The sequence below is a fragment of the Mobula birostris genome, chromosome 28 (genome assembly GCF_030028105.1).
Source record: "Mobula birostris isolate sMobBir1 chromosome 28, sMobBir1.hap1, whole genome shotgun sequence".
In the NCBI taxonomy this organism is placed as follows: Eukaryota; Metazoa; Chordata; class Chondrichthyes; order Myliobatiformes; family Myliobatidae; genus Mobula; species Mobula birostris.
This window is the reverse complement of record NC_092397.1, coordinates 23728445-23749079: the sequence shown is the minus strand read 5'-3', so window position 1 is coordinate 23749079 and position 20635 is coordinate 23728445. Positions and strand designations below refer to the sequence as shown.

The 20635-nt window shown below is 45.3% G+C and overlaps 3 non-coding genes across 3 annotated transcripts; all 3 read left to right on the top strand.

The window, feature by feature from the left end:
- The first annotated feature begins 6230 nt into the window (after window positions 1-6230).
- Window positions 6231-6302, top strand: trnaa-ugc (transfer RNA alanine (anticodon UGC)). Its single transcript has one exon. It is a non-coding gene; the product is annotated as a tRNA-Ala (tRNA).
- A 5674-nt stretch (window positions 6303-11976) lies between these two features.
- Window positions 11977-12058, top strand: trnas-aga (transfer RNA serine (anticodon AGA)). The gene has a single exon. It is a non-coding gene; the product is annotated as a tRNA-Ser (tRNA).
- An 8207-nt stretch (window positions 12059-20265) lies between these two features.
- On the top strand, window positions 20266-20336 carry trnad-guc (transfer RNA aspartic acid (anticodon GUC)). The gene has a single exon. It is a non-coding gene; the product is annotated as a tRNA-Asp (tRNA).
- The last annotated feature ends 299 nt before the right edge of the window (window positions 20337-20635 follow it).

The following is a 20635-nucleotide window of genomic DNA, read 5'->3' as shown; positions in this document are numbered from 1 at the left end:
TCACCCGCGAAATGTGTTTTACTTCACTTAATTGTCTAGACGGACAATTCATCCCACTGGTAAGCTCATTTTTAATAAATAGGACGTTTTCAGCCGAGGTGCCATTAACTTCCTAATCCTGTCCTGATGATTGAATGAATGTCGGAGTCCCTTCAGTGTTGAACCCGCAGTTCACCTTGTGAGCGGAACTCGCGACGTTGATGTACTGCAAGCACTCACCTCAAACGCAGCAACTCCTCCACCGGGATTACCTGTTGCTGTCATGTTCAGACCATCACGGCCGCACCAGTCAGTGACAGATGGGGAGATGTGGAGTATCGCTGATGCTTCGCACCTCCCTGCCACGCGGGGCGGGTTTTCCATTTCACCACCACATCTTTGTAACTGAAACAGTAAGGGTCGGGTTTTAACTCTCCACGTGGGACGGTCTGAAGACAGGCAGGCAATTGCTTATCCCCTGGCCTGCTGAGTTACTCCGGCATTTTGTGTGTGTTGCTCGGAATTTCAACATGTGGGATTTCCCACCGATTTTTTTTAATTCACAGTCACCAACCTGGAGATGCCGGGGGTTGAATTCCTTGCCTGTCCATCGCCTCCCCTGGTGCTCCTCCTCCGTTTCCTTTCTTCCATGGCCTTCTGTCCTCTCCTATCAGACTCCCTCTTTTCCAGTCCTGTATCTCTTTCCCAAAACAACTTCCCAACTGTTTGCTCTGCCCAGCCCCTCCCGGTTTCAGCACTCACTTGGCTTCATCCTTTCCTTTCCCCACATTTTAATTCTACCACTCATCTTTTTATTGCTCCAGTCCTGCTGAAGGATATCGGCCTGAAACGTCGACTGTTCTCTTTTCCATAGATGCTGCCTGTTCCTCCAGCATTTTGTGTGTGTTGATCCGTGTCTTCTATCTCACTTGGCAAACCGCTGAATCTGCTTCCTCATAACATCTCCCCAAATCTTTGATTAGATTAGATTATGAGGATACTCCGTCCTCGCTTATTGTCATTTAGTAATGCCTGCATTAAGAAATGATACAATGTTCCTCCAGTATGATATCACAGAAATACAAGGCAGACCAAGACCAAAACTGACAAAAAGACGCATAATTATAACATACATGTATAGTTACAACAGTGCAAAGCAATACCGTAATTTGATACAGAGCAGGCCATGGGCACGGTAAAAAAAAAAATGTCTCAGAGTCCCGATAGCCCCATCATCTCACGCAGATGGTAGAAGGATGAAAATCTCTACCTGCCATGAACCTCCAGCGCCGCAAGCTTGCCGATGCAGCATCCTGGAAGCATTCGATTACAGCCGATTCTGAGTCCGTCCAAAAACTTCGAGCCTCCGACACCGAGCACCGGGCACCATCTCTGCCGAGAGCTTCGACCCTGGCCCCAGCCGCCAAGCAACAGGCAACGCTGAGGATTCGGGGCCTTCTCCTCTGGAGATTCTGGATCGCACAGTCGAGCGGCAGCGAAACAGACATGTCAGAAGTTTCACCAGATGTTCCTCTGTATTTCTCACGTCCGCCTCCATCAAATCGGGATTGTGCACGGCACCCTACTTGACAGATTACAGATATTCATTCCGGAGTGGCCACTGCGTGCTGCGTCGTGCAGCCATCTTCTCTGCTTTTTAAGTAGATATTCTGAGAAATGTTCTTATGTTGTAAAAATAAAATTCGGATTGATTAATTCAATAAAAGCTATTAACACATACCAAAACCAGCCACAGAAAATGTAATTAAAGTACCTTTTTTGATTTACGAAACTGACCCTTTCCCTCCCAGAGGCAGACTCTTGATATGAGTTGTTTCTCTGGTCTGGGAATGAGTTCCCAAGTATTAAATTGAAATTATATCTGCTGGTGAATCTCACACCCACACAAACAACACACACAGAGACAAACATACACACATACACACACCAGAGGCGCGCGCGCGCAAACACACACACACACACACACACACAGACACACACACACACACACACACACACACGCACATTTACGCTGGAAAACTGAAAGTCTAAATGTGACAAAACAGAGGGATATAAAAAAAAAAGGTCTGGAAATACCTCAGAGGACCTGTCTAAATATTCGTTGCATGCGGACATCAATAAACACGCGACGGTCATAACCTCCTGGCAGCGTGTTATGCCTTTGAAGAGACGGTGCTGTGGAAGACAACAACGTAAGAACCAGTGGAATTTTTTTTTAGGTAGTTGAGCTGTCACTGAAGCAGCGTTATAGGAGTGAGTTGACAAACTCAGCTCACGAAATTAAATGAAAGAAGTGAGAAGGGAATCTATGCCAAAAACCAAGTGAGAGCGCAGTGCGGATGGTGAGGGACGAGGGAGCAGCAGCGAGGGAAGGATGAAGGGGGAAATATAACTTCCTCAGTGTTATCATTTCAGATTCTCTCTCCTGGGCCCGGCACATACCTCCTGTTACAAAGGAGGCACGGCAGCGCTCTGCATGTCATCTAAACATTTGACAGACTTCAACAGATGTGCGGTGGAGATTATATTGACTGGTGGCAAGAGGACCTGACATGGAACCGCCAGTGTCCTTGTATGGAAAAGCCCAGAAAACGTAATGGATAGAGTCCAGTCCAGCACAGTTATGCCCCTCCCCACCGCTGAGCGCATCTACACGGAATAGAGGGCCGCGGCCATGCAGGTCATACTCTCTTCACACAGCTCCATCAGGAAGGAGGTAACACATCAACATGTCCATCACCCCGCAACCATCAGACTCCTGAAGAAGAATGGATAGCTTCATTTACCCAACACTGAACAGTACCCACAACCCATAAACTCACTTTCAAGTCTTTTCATGTTCTCAACATTTATTGATTATTTATTTATTATTAATATTTCGTTTGTTCTTTATTGTATTTGCATAGTTTATAGTCTTCTGCACATTGCTCGTTTGCTGTCTTTCTTGAGTGCGGTCTTTCATTGATTCTATTGTGTTTCATTGTATTTACGGTGGATGCTCATGTGGTTACGAGTATATACTTCGGTAATAAATTTCGTTTAATCTTTCAACTTTGTACCTTAGGGAGATAAATCCATTTGGTGAGATGCGGATGCTGTTTCAGGCTGTTGGGCAGGAGGTGAAAAGATTGGCGCAGACCCACAGCTTTATTCTCTGGGACAGGATTGTGGCAGGGGACTGCACCGAACGGAATGCATTATCTACGGAAATAGAAGACAGGAATCTGTGGCATTCATTGCTGAGGAAGCCAAGTAATTTGTATATTAAAAACGGACGGCTCTGGTGGTAAAGTTACTGGGTCTATTTAAAGCGGACGTAGGTAAGTTCTTAAATATTAAGAGTGTCACACATTATGGAAAGACGGCAGGAGAATAGGGTTGGGAGGGATAATAAATCAGCCACGATCGAATGGAGGAGCAGACTCCATGGGCCCAGTCACATAACACTGCTCCTGTGTCTGATGCTGTTATTGACTGATAGCATTGATTCCGAGATACTGTATTCATGCGGATCATTGTGTCCAATTGTTCAAAGAAGATTTAAACAAATTTATCAACTGCAGTGATGAAACTGAATTAACATTACTTCGAGGTAAACTGTGCACTAAACCTCTGCACTATACCAGAAACTGACAGTTACAGATTGAACCCCCACGCTCTCAGTTTGTGCCAGAGACTGATGGATACAGAATGAAGCCCACACTCTTACACTGTACCAGAGACTGACAGGTACGGAATGAACCCCACACACTCACACTGTACCAGAGACTGACGGGTACAGAATGAATCCCACACACTCACACTGTACCAGAGACTGACAGGTACAGAATGAACCCCACACTCTAACACTGTACCAGACAGTGAGAGGTACAGAGTGAAGCCCACACTCTCACATTGTACCAGAGACTGACAGGTACAGAATGAACCCCACACTCCCACACTGTACCAGAGACTGACGGGTTCAAAATGAACTCCACACTCTCACAATGTACCAGAGACTGACTGATACAGAATGAATCCCACACTCTCACACTGTACCAGAGAATGACAGGTACAGAATGAACCCCCAGTCTCATTTGCACCAGAGACTGACAGGTACAGAATGAACCCCCAGTCTCACCTACACCAGAGATTGACAGGTACGAAATGAAACCCACACTCTCACACTGTACAGAGACTAATGTGTACACATGTTTTTGACCTGCCTGTTTTGTGAAACATACTCAAATTTACTGATAAACCCTGCACCATGCCTACTTGTTACCTCTTGAATAAATCCACGCATCACGTGATCGTGACTCGTCTCTGCCTTTCTAAAATGAGATTACACTGTACCTGTGTCCTCTCAAACTGAATGCGAACATTGTATTTACCTCTTTACTCCCAACTCAAGCTGCAAGTCAGCATTTGGGGAATCCTGCACAAGGACACCTAACTTCATTTATACCTAATGTCTGAATTTTCTCCTTATTGAAAAATCAGTTGACAAGAAAATAATTTATTTGTAAAATAATGCTTAATAATGGACTCCAACATCATGTTAAACACTGAAATCAGGCCATATGGTTGTTGCCCCCTTCCATTCTTCGAAAGGTGGAGAGAGAGTTTCAATTTTCCACTTTCCGGAAACATTTCTGAATCTAGTGATTCTTGAAAAGATGCACCATCTATTCAGCTACCTCTTTCATATCTCTGCAAAGAAGTCCATCCGGCACAGATGAATCCGCTTCCCAAGCGCGTCAGCCTGTTCAGTTATGGGAGGCGACGGGACGACACAAAGTGACTGGGGCGCCGAGGCGAGGAATAGGTGGATAAGTGGGACAAAATTGTTCAAAAGACTGGGGAATGTATCGCCCCATGATTAACTCGGTTGTGTGATACGGATACAGATACGGTGTCTCTGGCCATGGAGAACAACGACTTGCTCCTTCTTTCTGCAGAAAGTGACATCAATAGCCAGCGGTGGAATGAGAATGATGTGCTTACATATTTTGACAATTTTGAGGATTTCGCCCTCTTCGATAGACTGGGACACGAGTGTGCACCTTGATAGACCAGGGACGAGGGACGCATGATGCTTTAATCATGCAAAGAATGCAAACAACACTTAAAGGGAAAATTAGGAGAGGAAAGGAAAGTATAAGTTTGCTTTGGCAGTTAACTGGAAGGAGAATCCCAAGGGATTCTACAGATATATTAAGAGCAAAAGGATAGCGAGGAAACAACATTGGCCTTCACGATGGTCAGCGTGGTCATCTGTAAATGGAACCAAAGGAGATTAGGGAGAACGTAAAAGAATATTGTATTACTTTAATTTTCTCAGGAAACGGACGCACGATCTACATAACTAAGGTAAAACATTAGTGAGGTTATGGGCAATACTCTGATTGCAAAAGAGGGGGCAAATTGGGGTGTAAATACTTCATGGCCTCGTAAGGTATCCCTTTGTCCCTGTTGAAGGTTAGTGCAGAAATAGCAGGGGCGATTCTCATTTCGGTCTGTCACATAAATACCTCTGCAAACCAGGGATTGTTTGCTGGACTGTTCCCTTCCCTGCCTGCCTGGAACCTTCGCCTGCATCCTCGTCAGTATCCCCATCAAGTTCAACCGCTGGAGTGAGACCGGAGCATTGCCGCGCCAAGGGAAGAAACTATCTATCGTTGAGTTTGGAATTGTCTCTTTGTGTCGTCGTGTTTAGTGTCCGTGTTCTGTGTCCGTGCTCCCTTTCTGCTGCCATACCTAGATACAATATGTGACAAACGCTTCTCTTTCATACTATTCATAGACATCGCATCATTACACAGTTCCTTGAGAGAGAACAAGGTAAATCAATAATAAAATGCAGAATAAAGTGGAACAGCGACAGAGAAAGCACACTGCGGGTAAACAATAAGGTGGAGTGTCATAACGGGGTGGATTGTGAGGTCAAGCGTCCATCTTTTTTCACAAGGAAACCATTCAATAGACAGAACAGCGAGATTGAAATTATTCTTCAGAATGTGGTACGTGTTTCCTTTTTCGTGATCATTCTGCTGGAGTCTAATTGGTTTCATTCCACAAAAAATATCATGGTGTTTAAGAAGAGAACTGAACAAGGATTAAGTATGATCGCACTGGATGGGCAGCAGACTCGGGGCCGAATGACTGTGGCCATCAGACATTATCTGTGTCGCACTGCTCAGTTGTGATATGCAGGAAGGTTTGGACCTGAACACTTCTGCATTTTAAGTGGGGATGTAGCTCAGTGGAAGAGCGCATGCTTTGCATGTATGATGTCCCGGGTTCAATCCCCGGCATCTCCACGCTAGTGAGCATTGAATTTTGAACATTGCAAAACTCAAACCCAATCGTCAGGTGATGCGTTGAGTCTCAACGTGGACAAGACTAAAGAGATGATTCATTAGGCCAGGGGACCGCTCATTACTGCAAATAAACGGCTCCTCCAGAGAGAGAGAGAGTGGACCACCAAACCAGCGCTCTGAACGCCACAAAGAACAGCAAGAAAGCGCACCGGTGTGTCCACTTCCTGGCTTCAGTGAGACCTCCTCAACCCCTCTTCAATCTGTTTTTATTTCACAGGAGCATCATTGAGCGAGCTCTAACCACTTGCTAAACCGTCTGGTACGAGAATCGCAAGACATCCGACGGCAGGACTCTACAGAGGGGAGAGAGGACTGCTGACAGCAGCTCACTTTCACATTCAGACCCAGAGATTTGCGGACTATTGAAAACTGACGGAATTCTGACCTTCATTCGATCATATGGACGGATGGGGAGGTGAACGAGACTCGGGACTGGACTAAATAAATCCCGGAGTGTGCGTGTATTCTCCGCTGCAACTCAGACTGCGGTCGCTGCTCGTTATGTCGGAGACTGACCGAAATAGCATACACAAATGGAGGAGAAATTCAGCGGGCCAGGCGGCATCTCGCACGAAACATCGACTGTTTACTGCTCCCCAGAGATGCTGTCTGACCTGGTGATTTGCTCCGGCATTCAGTGTTTGGGATTTCCAGCGCCTGTGTTTATAGCCTAAATAACAGCCCGCTGACAGAGAGAAGGAAGGCAAGGAGACACAGAGGGAGATAGCCAGTGTGTCTGACTGCAGGGCCGTAGGAATAGGGCCAGAATGATAATGAAAATCAGATCCGTTGCTGAAATGTCGGGTCGAGATATCCGGCTGGGTCGGAGCACAGAGACCGGATAATAACCGGACGGGGCAGGAACTGATGAACAGGGAAAGGAGGACGGGGAGGAAGTTAAAAGCGTGAGAGAGACACGAGGGAAATTAGACAGGGAATATAATCCAACAAACAAAACAATAGATAATCGGGGTAAAGCGTCAAAATTAACAAATAGAAAGACAGGAGAAGAACAGAGATATTTACCTATCAGCAGTATAGCGCAGCGGGAATGTGCTGGGCCCGTTATGCAGAGGCCGACACATCGAAACCATCGTCTGCTATTCTTCAACAGAATTTTTTTTACCGCAAATCGCCGTCACTTCACCTGTGTACACAACACACATTTAACTTAAAAAAGAAAAACTTGTACTTCTAACTGAAATTTCCGTCCACTCACTTCATCACTTTCTGAGATTTATTGAGAACGTCGCGGGTAAAACGACAATTCCTGCTGTGCTCAGCGTTTGTCCAACACATCCGGTTCTCCGCTGCATGAAGCTGTGTCTGGTATTGAACAGATTGAACAGAAAATGCTGGAAACACTCATCACCTCAAGAAACATTTGTGAGTGATGAAACGGGATTACGCTTTCTGATCTTGACACTTAATTAGAAATGATGAGAGAAGAAGATAGATTTCTGTGTCAAAGAAGGTGAGAAGTTGGGTGGGAAGTGAAACGGGGGACATCTCTGATAGGGCGACACCAATACAGGATGACGGTAAGACAAATAGGAAAGAGAAAAACTGGTCTAAAATGGCAGAAGAACGACGGGCAGAAATGTCATTTCATAGAGAAGGAAGTGATGTGGCTGAGTGATTCCAGGCCGAGACGTTTATGTGATAAGTGCTGAAAAACAGGTACAACTCACGGCGATCGCCGGGAATCGAACCCGGGTGAGCTGCTTGAAAGGCAGCTGTGCTCATCCCTATACCACTGTCGCTCCATGTTGCAGGAGTTTTGAGGAGTGAAGCGGCTCCCATGCGCCATGTGATTCCACCAGATCCCGAGCCGCTCTCTGTCGGATCAATCCTCACTCTGCAGCAGGTTTTATTCCTATAAAATGGCGCCGGCCTCACGCATCAGCAAATGGGAAAGACAATTCTTATTGTCCATCTTCTTTAGAAAAGCCGATGAATATGTAAGTATGAGTTGAGTTTAGGAATAAATAAAATAACCACCAACAACCACATTGCTGGGATTATACTGTAATTCTCTTCATAGCTGGTAAAATTCTGAGGAACAGATCTGCTGGCAAATCACAAAGAAATGTCATTTTGTAGATAGGGTTACAGCAATCAGACATTTCAACTTCTCCAAAATTAACCAGATCATTTTTTGTGCAAGATAAGAAATGGAATTTTTGAAGTGCATCTGGAAGAGTATTTTTGTTCCAGTCCATCGATAGTCCTATCGAACTTGGTTAGGAAATTCACTCTGTAACTTGTAAATACTGTAATCAAAACTCCCACTTTATTGTCTCTGCATAAACAACAACGTAACTGTGTCGACACCGGGCCAACAACTTAGAACAGGAATTCTGCTGTTCCCGCTGTGCCAATACTCACTCAGACTAATTTTCTCATCTATATCACCAAACTGGGGCATCTCAGTTGGCCAAGTGATGCATCCTTTCTTCTCCCAGTCACCGACTTGGGAGTTCTTCCTTGCGATGGTGGGTTTCTGGAAAGAGTTATCGCTGCTAGCACATTCGAAGTTTCCACTTTTATATTCATATTTTCCAGTTCAGTTATCCCATTCCAGTGTCATTGACTGTAGGCCATCTGATTGGCTTGAATTCTCCTGTTTGTTGACTCTGCTCCAGGTCAGCATCCATTTATTGCCCTCTTCTCAGCAAGCGTGAATCGGTAACTTACGGCTGTTTGTTCCCTTCAGGAACCAGTTTGTGTCATGGTCTGGTCCGTGAAGTCTGCATTCCGTTTCACAGTCCAGTCCGTAGACTCAGGACTCCCGGTCTTCCAACTATCCCTTGTTTTGATTGAGTTAATCATAGGCACCTGTTTCCCATCTTGTGGCTTAGAATATAAGTAGCCTTGGGGTTGAGTGCGGGCTGCTGGTTTGTCTTGTCATGATCCCCTGGGAGCAGCCTGCCTGTGGAAGGCTAGAGTGGCCATTTCCCATCTTTAGGCCGCGTTGGAGAACTATCTCTTCATGGAGCCTTGCTGTCGGTAGTCGGAGCTGTCTTTGCGATATGGATTCGGCTGTTTCCAGGGCCGGCTGAGTGGCTGCCAGCCACTCCGAGCTATGTACGGATCCGGTTGTTTCTGTAGCCAGCTGAGGTTCCTGGCCGAATTGCGACTCGGAGGAACCCCGATGCAGAGGTGGAACTTTCTGCAGTTCTTCGGTGTTTATCTCTTCTTGTCCTCGCCTCCGTGGGGGTAAGTCAGGCCGTTTCTTCCGTTACCTGCGGGGAGATCTGTCTTGTCTTGTCCTCGCCTCCGTGGGGGTAAGTCAGGCCGTTTCTTCCGTTGCCTGCGGGGAGATCTGTCTTGTCTTGTCTTTGCCTCTGTTGGGTAAGTCCGGCAGTTCTGCCGTTACCCGACAGATGGACCTGTCCCACCTTGGTGTGCAGATGAAGTTGAGTTCGCGCTTGTCGAAGGATAAGTCCCGGCTCTCTGTCTATGTACTGTCCTGTCTCATGTTAGTGTCGTGTTAAATATGTGTCCCGGCTTTTCGAAGTATAAGTCCCGGCTCTATGTTGATGTACAGTTCCCAGTCTGTCTCCGAGTTTCAGCCTTCGAGTTATCAGCCTCCGCCGGCCTCAAGAGCCAAGACGCCGGCCGGCCTCAAGAGCCAAGACGCCAGACCCCAGCCACGTCCTGTCCTGTCCTGTCTTTGCCTGGTTCTAGGGCCCGAGCCCTAGTCCAGACTCAGGTTCTGGGTCCTTGTCCAGTCTCTGGCTCGGAGCCCAAGCCCAGGCTCCTAGTGCATAGTTCCTTGTCCGGGTTCCCTGTCTTGTCCATGTCCTAACCCAAGTCTGTGTTCTTGTTCGTGCTCGTTTGCATCCTGTCACGTTCCTGCCCTAGTCAAGTCCTTTTCCTTGTACTTCAGTGTCTGTGTCTTCCTGTTGGGTCCGCTATCTACGCCCCCCTCCCATTGTGACAGTTTCAATCACTCCAGGCAGGCACTGACCCCAACATTCACACATTTGCATGTTATATTATATCAAAAACACCTCACAATTAACTTCTAATCTGGAAAAGATTTCTTAATCCGCAATTTACCTGAAGCAACGTTGTGTTTACTTTAAAATACCAAAATTTTCACCTCATAAAATGGAAGATGTAAAACGGTTCGACAAAATTACATATTCACTTCCAAATACATGTCTGGTACAAAGATACTTGTTCTGTCTGCTTCCACTGTCCTTGAGCCATTCGAGTTCTATGTTATGTTACATATTTGAAATCTTCCGTGGCCAACATCTCCTCCTTTTCGATTTTAGGAGAATTCTGGGGATCACATTACTGTTTATGTCTCAGTAAATATAGCACAAAAGGAAAAGCAGAATTCATGACTATATCAAAAAATACCGGTAAGGATTTAAAAATAATGTCATAACAAAAGCGTGAAGAAACATGATAACGTAACTAATTTCATAGCATATATCAAGGAATTTAACAGGAACTAATTATTTTAAAATACGACATAGCTATAAGAAATTAAACGATCAACAAAAAAAAAAAATTAGAATGGCATGTGCTTTTCAAACACTGAACTTATTAAAATTGGCCTAAAAAACAACAACACCGGGGGAAATACCTTGTGTAGCCATCAGAACAAAGAGCAAAGCAATAATAACATGGGAAGTAAAACATATCCATTTAAACCTCAGTTCCAAACTTTATTCCAAAAGGGATGGATTCTGCAAAACGTCATTAGCTAAACCCACATAATATTTAATAGTCTTGGATAACAGAGCCCATAGTTGAATAACATTTTTAAAACATTAAAAACCAAAAAAAAACTTTAACTTAGAGTTCCCTTCTTGTCAGATATGCTTGAAGTATCAATGCGATGAGTATTATTCACCACACCAAGCAAATACCAACATACATTAGCCTCATTTCCTTTACACACTTCGTCCTACATGCAACCTTAAGTGGAGCCTTCGACCATTCTGAGGCCACTCATTAGCAGAATTCCAGCACCAATCGCTTCTGAACAGCAGCGTGTTTTAATTACTACTGTGTGTTTAATCCATTGATGGATTATCTACCTTGCCTTGTTCACAACAGCTGTCCAGACTGCAGTCAAGTTAGAGGCAACTTAAAAACAACGTAGTCCAAAAAATTACACAACACCCAGTGCTGAATTGTTTATTCCCCAGTAGGCTCCACCAAACAGATATCTCGGAGGCATTTCACGCATTCATCAACTTGATTTTCCATCTATATGCTTTTTTGAAATACTCCCTCTGACGTAATCTGACCTTTCTTACATGTTTTTTCTGTCTCCCGCTGTAAATTGTAGACCAGATCCGTGGCTACAATCCGAAAACCTATAAAATACTCCCATCAGGGTCGTCTTAGCAGAGGAGTTTCTTAATCCCCTACGAGGATTCTACATCTTCCGATCCTGCTCTGCTCTGACTGAGATTCCATCCAATTCAGTGACTGATTTCCTGGTGAAAGGTCATTGAGCTGAACGTGAATTCGGTTTCTTTGTTCACAGCCGCTAACAGATCTGCTGAATATTTCCAGCAATCCCCGCTAGTTCAGGATCAACCCTGTGTATCTGACTCCGGGATTTGAATCCAGCTGTGAAGAACTTGTAGTCGTGGCCGAGTGGTTAAGGCGATGGACTAGAAATCCATTGGGGTTTCCCCGCGCAGGTTCGAATCCTGCCGACTACGTGTTTATATCGGTTTAGACGCCTTGATTCCTCTCACGGATGCAGATTGTAAAAAGCCAGTCGAAACACCGATCTGTGTTCGCCGCCTCCAAAACCAAGAAGTGCCCATGTGTTCCGCTTTTATTCAGGTGGGCTCTACGACGCAATCCATCAGCGCGTTCGGCACTGTATCCGAAATGCTGGTGGTTCCAGTCTATTCAGGGACGCTGTTGATCCAGTGGCTTTCGCTGTACGCTCCGTGTGTTCCTAATACAGTCATTAAAAAAAAACACATAGAAAACAGAGCACTACCAGGACCTGTCTTGCTTACATTCATGTTGACATAAACTTAATATATTGTACATGGACGATCAAACCAACAGAAACTCTTACAGGGCACCAATGTATTTCATGTTTAAATTTGTTATCGCCACTTGAACCAGAAGGATCAATTCACTGAACTTCACTCACACCAACACTGACTGTTTCCACAACTCACTTTCAAACTAGACATTTCGTCCTAGAGACATTTTTGCTTTGTTGTTATTATTATTACTTTCTCAGCTCACGCTAGCCTGAAGTACGGGGGTGCTGAAGCACACTCATTCTTCAATAACTCCGGACTTCGGGCCATTCTACTGGTGTATAGTATAGTGGTTTTCAGCAGATTTACAGAAATATTGCTTTGCTGGCCTAACTGTTTAATGCTATTGTGTAGTGACTTTGAGATGATAGTTGTTGATATTACCATTAGGACAATATATACCCTGCTCATGCTCGATCGTCTTTCAGTTTCTTCTTTCAATTCGGCATAGTTCTGGTGCTTTTCACTTGTTAATTGGTGTACGTTATGTGTGTTTGCAATGGCTATATCGATTATGTACGTTGTTATTGCCTTTTAATCCAGTAATATTATATATGCAGACGGTTATTATGGATTGTCCTGTAATGGATCAGTCATAAAATAATTGTACGACTGACCCTAATCTAGAACAGGTTTGTACTTATAAAAGACACCATACCTTACTATGAGTTTGCATTTTAAAGCATGATTTTGGTGAATGATGTTTGCCAATTGACTGTCCCTGTGTAAGTAATCAGATTGAGTTAAACTGCTGCTCCATCCTGTAATGTGTTGGATTGTTTCTGGTGTGTCTTGTCATTTTCTGCAATTATCGACTTTAATTTGTTAGGCTTTTATTATGGATTTGTAACATTTGTGTTAAACACCTGGCCCTGTAATGCCACAACGAACCCCTCTGTTTCTGGGAAGAGGTCTCCAATTCTGACCCGAGCGTTCCACGTCTCCTTCACACCCTGTCTGCTCAGATCATGGGGATGTTTTCCATGGAGGGTTGCTGCTCCATTAGTTAACTTTATTTGATTATTATTTTACGTTTTTGTATTTTCGCAGTCTGTCATGTTTTCTGCATTGATTGTCCGTCTTGTGTGTACTCTTTCATTGATTATATTTTGTTTCTTTGCACTTACTGTGAATCCTCTCGAGAATATGCATCTAATGGTAGCATATTTGTGCTTTGACACTGAATTTACTTTGAACTCTGAAATGTTCTGCGCTGCTACACAGGACCCGGACCCTCGGTTCCCTCCAGTGGCCGGTCGCTGGTACTGCCTCACGGATCTCACTGCGACTCTCCTGGTCGTTTTGTGAACCCAGGAGCAGGGACGTTTCGTTTCTTGTTCACATCAACGTGCAAGTTAAATAAAGCGGCGACTTGCTGCTCCACTGCGAAGTTCACGGGTCGGTCAGATTAGTACAAAGGGAAACAGATAATGTTTCAGGCGGAGCCCCATTCGTCACCACTGGGAAAGAGAAAATAAATTATTTTTCAGTTTCAGATAAAGTGGGCGAATGTGATCAGGCAGAAGAAAAGCCGCGGATCTGGTGAGACCACGTGAGTGACTGTGACTGTTATCATCGGGACTTTTGTTTCTGTTATATGAACAACAAAACTGTGGGGAATGCCCAGGACAGCAGTCTATGGCAATGAAAGGAGGGGGGAGGAAGGAATCAAAAACCAGGTGGGCGGCGATCAATGATGGGTATTTTTTGGCACAAGAATCAGAGTAACGCATACAAAACACTGGGGCATCTCAGCAGGTCAGTCAGCATCTATGGAGAGGAATAAAAAATCATGTTCCTTCATCAGTACTGGAAAGGAAGTGGGAAGAAGCCAGAATAAGAAAGTCGGGGAAGAGAAGGGGTTCACGCTACAAAGTGATAGGTGAAGCCAGGTGAGGAAGGAGGGTAGATATGATGAGGAAAGGGGAGTATTGAAAACTGGGAGGTGTCAGGTGAGGAAGGAGGGTGGATATGTTGGGGAAAGGGGAGATTGAAAACTGGGAGGTGACAGGTGAAGGAGGGTAGATATGATGGGGAAAGGGGAGATTGAAAACTGGGAGGTGACAGGTGAGGAAGGAGGGTAGATATGCTGGGGAAAGGGGAGATTGAAAACTGGGAGGTGACAAGTGAGGAAGGAGGGTAGATATGATGGGGAAAGGGGAGATTGAAAACTGGGAGGTGACAGGTGAGGAAGGAGGGTAGATATGTTGGGGAAAGGGGAGATTGAAAACTGGGAGGTGACAGGTGAGGAAGGAGGGTAGATATGATGGGGGAAGGGGAGACTGAAAACTGGGAGGTGACAGGTGAGGAAGGAGGGTAGATATGATGGGGGAAGGGGAGACTGAAAACTGGGAGGTGACAGGTGAGGAAGGAGGGTAGATATGATGGGGAAAGGGGAGATTGAAAACTAGGAGGTGATAGGTTGAGCCAGTTGAGAACAAGATGTAGATATGTTGGGGACAGTGCAGTATGGAAAACTGGGGGCCATAGGAGAAGCCAGGTTAAGATGGAAGTTAGATATGCTGGGTAAAGGGGAATATTTGTGAGGCTGGGCGGTGATTGGTGGAAAAGGAAACGAGATGAAAGGCAGAAATCAGTTTGGAGGGACGGGTTGACTAGAGAGAGGCGGTAAACATGCGGGGAAAGGAAGACGCAAGAGGGAATCCGGAATAGAAAATTAAAGCAAAGAGGAGAATGGAGAGATTAGCGGGTTAGAGAAATCGATGTACATTCTATCAGATTGAGGGTTACCCAGACGGAATATGAAGTGTTGCTCCTCCAACCCGAGCGTGGCTTCATCGTGTCAGTAGAGGAATCCATGGACCAACATGTCAGAATGGGAATGGGCAGCGGAATTAAAATGGTTAACCATTGGGAAATCCTACTCGTTGCGGACGCAGCAAAGTTGTTCGACAAAATGTTTCCCCAAACTATCTTGCGTCTTGCAGTTGTAGATGAGGCCGTATTGGGAGCACCCGATACAGTATATGGCCCAGAGAAACTCACAGCTGAAGTGTTTCCTCACCTGGAAGGACTGTTTGGGACTCTGAATGTTGTGAGGGAGGAGGTGAACGGGCAGGCGCAGCACTTCTTCCGTTTGGATAAATGCCAGAAGGGAAATCAGTGGGAGTGTGTAGTCGTGGCTGAATTGTTTCGCAATGCTCCGGAATCCATTGGGATTTCCTCGAGCAGTTTCGAGTTCTGACTACGGTGTACTTCCAGCATTTTCTGTTTGACTCTCTGATGCAAACCAGTCATGTAGATTGTGAAAAACCGGGTCCAGCCCAGCAGCGATTGTCGGTCACGTTCTACAACACCGAATTGAACCATTTATTCCTACTTTCCACAAAAGTTGTCTCTGCGGCGCACCGGTGAGCGCGTCCGGCTGTTAACCGACAGGCTGGCGGCCAGTGATCCAGCAGATTTGTTTCTGTTGTTTTTCATTGGCAGCTGGGAAACGCTGCGCTGAAGGGAGGCCGGGGCTCCCTACTGCGGCCGCGATGGGAATTTAAACTGTTATATTTTAGACACATGTACCGAGATACAGTGAAAACCTTCTCGGTCATACTGTCCATGGAGATGAAATCATTACACAGTGCATTGAGATCGCACAAGGTAAAGCAACAACAGAGTGCAGAATAAAGTGTAACAGCGACAGGGAAAGCACAGTGCAGGTAAATAATAAGGTGCAGCATCATAACGAAGTGGCTTGTGAGGACAAACGTACACCTTATCGTACTGAGAAACGATGCAGTAAATCAAACAGTGGGATTGAAACTATCCGTGAGCCTGTGATACGTTCTTTCAGGCTTTTGTGCTTTCTGCCCGATGGAAAGAGGATACAAACAGTCGCTTTTCAGGTAGGTAGGAAGTTTAAAAATACAAGAGTAAACCTCGGACGATGGCTTAATAAGCTTTTTGCGTCTGCCATTTTATGTTGATACCAGCAGTATGTTAGAAATTCCGGATGTCACCTGGACCAGATGAACTACACCGCGGGTTTATGAAAGAAGTGGGTGACGATATCACGGAAGCGTTAATAGTGATTATTCAGGAATGACTGGATTCTGGAATGGTTCAGACGGCAGGAAAATTGCAAAAATAATTTTAAATTTACAAAAGATAAGATATTACGGACTTGGCATGGATTTTATGTTGGGGAAAATGCTGTAGTCCATTCGTAAGGATGTGCTTTCAGGCTTCTGATAAAATAGTCCGGCCAACATGGTTTTCTTAAAGAGAAATCTGGCCACACAGATCTGTTGGAATTCTTTGGAGAAATAGCAGACGACATAGAGAAAGGAGAGCTCATGGTATTGCAGGAAAGATACGAGAATCGAAAATATATTGGCGACTGGTGGGAGGTAAAGTCTGGAAATAAATATGCATTTTCAGGCGTTTGTCGGTAACTAGGTGTCTTCTGGAGGGGTCTCTGCCTTGTACCTTATCTGTCAATGATCTGGATGGCTTTGTATGTGATAGAAAATTAGATGGAGGGGCTGGTAATATTGATGAGGCAGGAAGTCTGCAGAAGGTCTTGGAGAATGGGCAACTAAGTGGAAGCTCGGATACAGAGTACGATAATGTATGGTCAGGCACATTGAGAGAAAGACTATTTCCCAAATGGGGACAAATTCAGAAATCAGACGTGCAAATGTACTGGGGAGTTCTCGTGCAGGATTCCCTAAAGGATAAGTTGCGGGTTGAGTTGGTGGTAAGAAAGACAAATACAATTTTAGCTTTCATTCCGCCAGGACTAGCATCTAAAAGCAAGGTTATAATGAAAATGAATTGTAAGACATTGATCAGATTCATTTGGAGCATTGTAGACAATTGTGGGCCCATTTCTGATAAAGGATGCGCTGGCATTGGAGTGGCCCCAGGGGAGTCTCACAAGAATGATCCTGGAATGAAATGGTGAAGATGCAAGGAGCATTTGACGGCTCTGAGCCTCTACTCATTGGAATTCAGATAAATGAGGGAGCATCTCATGGAAACCTATCAAATATTGAGCGGCCTGGATAGAGTGGATGTGGAGAGGATGTCAGTTCAGATTCTCTGACCCTCAGCGTTGATGTTGAGCCCAATCGACCCGGGACATGGTGATGGGATCCCATGAAAAATGTCCTTCTGCCTCACTATCTGTGTGGTAGCAGTTGTCATGGCCGAGTGATTAGGCGATACACCAGAAGTTTGAGGTTTCACTGCGCAAGTTCCACTGCGGGAGAGGCGGGTCCTCTCAGAGTAATCCGTGTCCACGTAATTTCAAATTTCTTCATTCCTTCTACCAAAGTGTTATTTGTTTCACCGTCTCGTGATGAAACTATGGAATAAGGAAATTAAAGCCCTTTATTCCATTGCGCTTCAAGGGTCTTGTTATGAATACAGGGCGTTCATTGGAAATTCCATCGGGTGAGTCACTCTTGACATTCGAGAGATCATCTACCGCCAACATGGACTAAACTGCCTTCCTGTGGAGCCGCACATCTTCAGAATTCCGAATTTCAGAGTTCACTGAGTGTGTGAAGAAATTAGATTGTTCTGGAGACTATCGGCGATCAATGCCTGAGGTGTCCTGACTGGACAAATCTAGTGTCACTTTGCCGCACCCACTCGGTCATTTAAGGTATCCTTCCTCAGGTAGGGTCCCCTGACTACCGGCAAGCGAGCGGGGTTGTCTGGATCTCCCTTTCTCAAAGGGCGATAGAGGCAGTTTCTATTAATGAGTAATGATTCAACTATTCAAAACATATTTATTTTCAGATTTGCCTTCATCCAGGCAGCCACAAAACAAGAAACTCGAATAACCCAATTAAAAAAAAACTAAAAACCACTGCGCAGAGAAAGGAAAACAAAAACGTCATGCAAACAAGAGAAGCAAGCTAACAGCGTCTGGAAACAGACTGGGTAACAGATCTGCTCCCGGAGCAGCCGGAGTAGGCCGAAATCCTCAGACCCCAGTTTTCACCTCAGCAGGACAGAAAAGCACAGCAGCCCGATCTGCTGAGATCCTTTTGATTCTGTTATTTATTCAATTACCTATACGGCACGAGATGTTAACGTCACTTCTGGATACAATAAATTAACCCACCTAGGTGTGAGTCAACACATCGTAAAGTTCAAAATACCCTGTAATAGTGTCCTCCGATAATCTCGGCTGCAACGCAGCTGGTGTCCATTGTTCGAACCATTGATGTCTGTCCCAATGAACAACCCAGAGGCAAAGAGGGAGAGCGCGGAAGAGACACAGTGGAAGAGTAACTGAATGTGTAACAGCAGGGCCACTGAAACCGGACTCATTAAATAACGTAAAACACATTCACTGCTGACATGTCGTGAACAAGGCCTCCGGAAGGGTCCGAGCACAGAGAAAATAACAGGACGGGGCAGGAGGTAGCAAGCACTGAATGACAGACGGAGTCACGGGCAGAGAGACACGCGAGGAAATAAATCACCAAACAGCAGCTCGCAAGGGGAACGATGTGACGTCAGCAAAGAATCGACAAATAAAAATGAAGGAATAGAATGGGAAGCGTCCACAACGGAGCAGCTCAGCACCACGTTCAGCCAACAGCAGAGTGGCGCAGCGGGAGCGCGCTGGGCCCATGGTCGTCCATTCGGTAGAAACCAGCTACGACTTATCAAGTTTACCGCGGATTCGAGAATTGAAAACTTTGGACACTCTGTAAACTAACTGGAGAGTTGAATGCATGGGATGTTCGCAAGGATTTTGCCAGAGATGGAGAGTTCCGGTATAAACCGAGGCTGGATAGACTGCGGGCGTTTCCATGGAGCGCTGGTGATGGCGGAGGTCTTTGTAGGTCATATCAAATAAACGGGGGCCTTTCAGAATAGTAGGAAACTGTCCTGACGTGTGTAAACCGAGACAGCATGAGATGAAGAACTTCATGCAGATGGCGGCTGGAAACTGGAACCCATGCCTGAGTGGCTAGTGAAGGCACGTATTCCAACAGTATTAGAGAATTGACTGGACGAGCACCTGAATCATCAAGGCACTGAGGGCAATAGCTGATAAATAAGATTTTTTTCTGGTGAGATTGGTACTTGACTCTCAGCATCGACGTGGCGGCCGAAAGGCCTGTTTCAGGGTTGAATGATTCTGTGATTCTATATTACATTTGTTAATCGCATTAAAGGGTTTAATTTAATCGTGTATTGGAGAGAGGGATCGCTCAGGATATAAATAGACAGAGTGGTGAGTGGACTGAGAACACTCAGTGTGAACATATCACCCGACATGTTTTGGTGTGTCCTAGTTTGTTGTGAGAATCTGGTTTATAGTGACAGCAGGAAGCTGCACTGGTCGGTTCATCGGGAAAATGTGAAAGACAGGAAATCCGCCCTTGATCCACTGGACAGTCCAGTGTGAGTAATAATTTTACACTCTCTCTTCGATTTAAATAATTTGGGGAATTCGTACCCGAGTTGGCAAGTTAGGCCCCTCGGACTGTAGAAGTCCGCACGGATCGGGTTCTATGAGACGTTTACATCTGATAGATTCGATGAAAGAATATTAAAAGTCGATTAACTACGATCATCGGAAATGGAACCTGCGTCAATTGCCTGGAAGACAGATATGTTCACCATTATATCACCATCGTTCCATCATTCTGCAGGAGACTCGTGTCCTGAACTGTCTCCAGTGGTTTATGACTGTGGCTCGCACTGCTTTCTGAATCTGGTCACTCTGATGCAGTTCCTGTTATGTCAAGTTGTGGTCGTCATCCTCCCACAGACCGGAGGTAAGTGGGTAAAATCCCTTCCAAACTCGAAGAACTGTACGTCGTTTCCTGCCTGTCGCATTACAAAACCGGAATAATATATGTTCGGATACCACGACCAATTCCTCGTTAGTATAGTGGTTAGTATCCCCGCCTGTCACGCGGGAACCGGGGTTCAATTCCCCGACGGGGAGATACAAATTTTACTGCATTCTTCGAGCTCAATACTGTCTTAAAAAGACAAATAAAAGAGGACAAAGTATTCGGTGTTGAAGCGATCAGTCCATTGGACATTGGGGAGGTGAAATAGTTCGGGCTCTTGTGAGCTGATCCGCCTCTTCAGGTCAGTGAATGCCGAATCAGCCTCGGAACCCCAACAAAAAGGTCTGGTAGGCGAGGTAAGTCGGTAAGGAGCGCCGCCACTCGACTGTAATCCCTGATAAAACGGCGATAACAGTTTGCAAACCACCAAAACGCCTGAAGTTGATTGCGA